This window comes from Microcebus murinus, chromosome 2 (genome assembly GCF_040939455.1).
Source record: "Microcebus murinus isolate Inina chromosome 2, M.murinus_Inina_mat1.0, whole genome shotgun sequence".
NCBI lineage: Eukaryota > Metazoa > Chordata > Mammalia > Primates > Cheirogaleidae > Microcebus > Microcebus murinus.
In genome coordinates, this window is record NC_134105.1 from 94423786 (window position 1) to 94428233 (window position 4448).

A 4448-nucleotide genomic window follows, 5' to 3' on the forward strand; every position below is an offset into this window, starting at 1 on the left:
CCATGCTGGACTACTGGGTGAGCAGTCAGCTTTGATTGTGTTAAGCCATTCAGTAGGTAAGTATTTGGGTGGCTTCAGAGAGAATATGAAATATGAGAAGGTGGGAACGCAGGAACTGGCTATACCAGCTCATTTGTTAAATTCTCATGAATTTTGCAATCCAGTTGACGTCACATCAGTAACTTGAAATTGGCCAACGTTGGAATAGTTACACCATGGAAGTTGTCAAATGCTACAAACCAGGGCTTGTTTTCACGGAGAGCCAGTTGTTAAACATTAACCAGCACACGACTGGGACTAGGCGCGGGAGGGTGGAGAGGCAGGATGGTGCAACGGCCCTGGACTGTAATCAGCCAGCAAAGGAAATGCCACCACGTGAGACTCCCCAGGCCCGGCCAGCACTCAGGCTTCTCTTGACAATATCCTGTTTTTGCCAAGTCCTTGTATTTCAAAATTCCGGAAGCTGGGAGAGGAGGACTGTAAGAAGCAGAGTGTGTGAATGGTCAGCACTATCTTGCAAGTTAAGAATGATTGATAGGTTTACAGCAGGGTTTCTCAACCTTCCACTGTTAACATTTGGGTTGGGCAATTCTTTGTTTTGGGGTGCCATCTGGGCATTGTGCATTGTGGCATGTTTAATAGCATTCCCGGCCTCTACCCATTAGATGCCATTAGTCACTCTTCCCCCTCCAGTTATAACAACAAAAAGTGTCTCCAGACATTGCCAAATGTCCACTGGAGGGCAAAGTCATGCCCAGTTGTGAACCATTGATGAAAACTGCCTAGAAGGGGAAGAGAATCCCCCATGGTGGAGAGCTGGGCCTCAGCCCCATAACAATTTAGGGAAGATGTTTTCAGATTCAGCCACACTCACCTGCTGGCCCCCTGCAGCTGTTTCTATCAATCTCTTATCCTTTGTTCCCTGTCTCTCTGTTCCTGTTCCCTGTCCCTGTTCACTCCCTGCCCTTCTCAACCACGAGGGGCCCAGAGCCTGTACCACCACATTTAGCTCTTGGTTTGGGAGTATCTGATGATGCTGTCAAAGTGCCTTAGGTGTGTCAGCTTCTTTCGTCAACACCACTGGCCTTGATCCCTCCTTCAAGACAGTTCTGTGCAGCGATTGAGGATACTGGTTCTAACAGCAGCTGGTCTGTCTGCATTCTGGCTCTGCCACACTTTTGCTGTGTCACTTTAACCAAGTTTCTTAACCGCTCTGAGAATCCATTTCCTTATTGATCAAATAGGCAATGCACTATTTCCTACTTCATAGACTTGCTATGAGAATAAAATGAGATAATACCCAACAAACATCATCTATTGTTTTCCATTAAATGAATTTCACAGAGCGCACCCAGTGTGGTAGACCATGCCCCACACTGGGGACACAGTATGGAGCAAAACCAACACACAGGCCCACTCCGTTACTCACAGTCTGGAGGGGAAGAATGAGATGAGCAGGTGTTAAGACGACGTGTGATAAGTGTCAGAATAGGAAAAGCCCCCCAGTATGATAAAAAAAAAAAAAAAAAAAAAAGCACAGGAGGAACCTAACCATGCTTGGGGGGTGGGGAGGAGACTCCTTGGGAAGATGAAGATGGGAACTGGGCAGGCCCTGCTGGCTGCCTGCCAAACACCCCCCCACCCACACACACACACTTTGTCCTTACCCAGCCCACAGGTCAACGGCGGTATCCCGATTTTTCTAGGCCTTCCTGATGGAACACCAAATCTTTTCTCTATCTTCTTTTCCCTTTTTTAAATTTTTATTTAAAAAAATATAGAATGCTTCATGAATTTGCATGTCATCCTTGCACAGAGGCCATGCTAATCTTCTCTGTATTGTTCCAATTTCAGTACTCTTTTCCCTTTTTTTCATCATGTCCAGCTCCCATTCCTTTCTTCTGCCCCAGAGGCAACCACTTCAATGCTTATCTTTTTATTATATTTCCATGTTCTTGCAACATGGGTATTGTATGCGTGTGTGTACGTGTATACACTTTTAAACTATTATGAAAATTCTCTAAGGTACACAAAAGTAGCAATAACAATATAACAAACCTCCACATAGCCATCACCTAATTTGAACAATTACCAACACTTTGCCAATTTGGTTTCATCTCATCTCTCCCCTCCATCCCCACTTCTTTCTTTCAGTGTTTAAGATGATCTTAGACACTGAGTCATTTCATTCATTAAACATCTCAGAATGCATCTCCAACAGAAAATGACCTTTCATAAAACTCATAACCACCAAATAGTTTCTTTCTCTCTCTCTCTCTCTCTTTTTTTTTTTTTTTTAGCAAAACACTTTGTTTTTTAGGATCCACCCATATTGCTGCTGGTACTCCCAACCCACTGCTTCTAGACAGCAGTCTAGTGTGTTGTGCACTTCACTACATTGGCCAGTTCTTTTTTTTTTGAGACAGAGTCTCATTTTTTTGCCCAGGCTAGACTGAGTGCCATGGTGTCAGCCTAGCTCACAGCAACCTCAATCTCCTGGGCTCAAGTAATCCTGCTGCCTCAGCCTCCCGAGTAGCTGGGACTACAGGCATGCGCCACCATGCCTGGCTAATTTTTTCTATATATATTAGTTGGCCAATTAATTTCTTTTCTATTTATAGTAGAGACGGGGTCTTGCTCTTGCTCAGGCTGGTTTCGAATCCCTGACCTCGAGCAATCCACCCGCCTTGGCCTCCCAGGGTGCTAGGATTACAGGCGTGAGCCACCTCAGCCCAGCCTGACCAGTTCTTTTTCACAGTAACGGACACCTAGGTGGTGGGCAACTCCCTTCCCCCACAAATAAAGCTATATAATCATCCTCACATCTGGGGAGAATGTCCCAGGGGCAGAATTGCAGGTCACATGGTCTATGCATTTACATAATTTCATCAGTAAGGCCAGACTGCCCTTCAGAATGGCTGCACCAGTCTACAGACCCATCAGCACTGTGTGAGGGTTCCCATTAAAATTCATCTTTCTTTGGTGATTAACAATGGTTTTGAGTATTTAGTCATATTTTTGTAAAATTTTATAAATTGCATGATCATGTTTCTCACCCATTTTTCTACTGAGGTTGCTGTCTTTTTCCTGATTTGTAGGAATTCCTTGCACATTGTAGATATTAGTCAGTTTTAGACATTGCAAGCATCTTCTCCCATTCTGCCATTGTGTCCTTTCCATGGTCAGAACTTTCCTTTTGATCAGGTATCCACCCCTATCTCCCATCTCCAGCCCCAGAGGGATCTCTGTTCAGTCTCTTCTACTCGTGGGACTTATATAAAGCCGTGCCACTGATGAGTTTAGGAATGGTGTTGTGGCCGATTCTCCACTGAGATAGGGAAATCAGCCAGAGGACTTCCAGGAAATATTTTCTCACTCCTCAGAGACACAAGAAGATCTAATCTCTCCTCCCCTCCCCATCCCAGGTGGATATAACTCAGAGCTTCTGTGGCCATCTTGCTGCCAACCAGAGGATAAAATCCACCATGAAGTCTCCATATTCTTGGTGGCATGGTTGAGCCACTGTATCAGTGACCCTGCTGGACTTCCTTTTAAATGAGATAATAAATGTCCTTGTCTAAACTAGATTGAGCCAGTGTTTCTGATACTTGCAATGAGAAGGATATGGATAGATACAGCCTCTAAGTCAGAGATCTCTAAGCCAAATTTGGCTTTCAAATTTTTCTGAATACAATTACCAGTAAGACTTACTTTTTATATCATGATTCAACACACATAGCTAAAACAACGCTTAAGTTTATTATATCTAATGTGCTCAGATAGCTTCTAGTCTCTCTTTTCATTAAACACTGGATGTGACCTACTAAATTAATTATATAAGCTACTAATGGGTCATGACCCACAGTTTGACAAACACTGCTCTAGGTCTCAGACCCCTGAACTGAGGCCTGAAATTATAATGGGCTTTAGTCAATAAGAAAGGAGTGGTTAGTGAGAGTGGTAGAAAGGGTGTTTTCTAGAAGAGAACACTGTGCAGAGGCCCTCAGTGGGATGGGGCCAATCAGATAACTCCCTGCCCCAAGGGTGACCACAGAGTGAGCTCTTGATAAACCTTGGTTGATTGGCTGTGTCCCCTCCCACAGCTCTCCTCCCAGGAGGCCTTGCTCAGCCTTATTCTGTGAACAGATGAGACTACAGCTCTTATCTCCCCTGTGCCTGGCCCTTGGGACACTGTGGGCCTCGAAGCCTGCTAATTAGAGATGGCTGGGAGGATTACTAGGGCCCTACTCTGGCAGCTGTGCCCACTTCTAAATTCAATACCCAGTGCTCACAGCGTCTGTGAGCCCACAGAGTAAGGGCTCACCTTGATAAGCCCCCGAGACAAAGCAGGGAGACAGACAGGGTTTGTTCTCAACAGAGCACTCACCCGCTGAATACAGTTTTTGTTTAAGCCCCAAGGCTGGGAACATTCCATGGCCTGGCAACTC

The 4448-nt window shown here is 45.0% G+C and overlaps 1 pseudogene; it reads right to left on the reverse strand.

Annotated features, from left to right (window-relative positions):
* Positions 1-1771: 1771 nt before the first annotated feature.
* LOC142869733 (uncharacterized) lies at positions 1772-1858 on the reverse strand (annotated as a pseudogene).
* Between the last annotated feature and the right edge of the window lie 2590 nt (positions 1859-4448).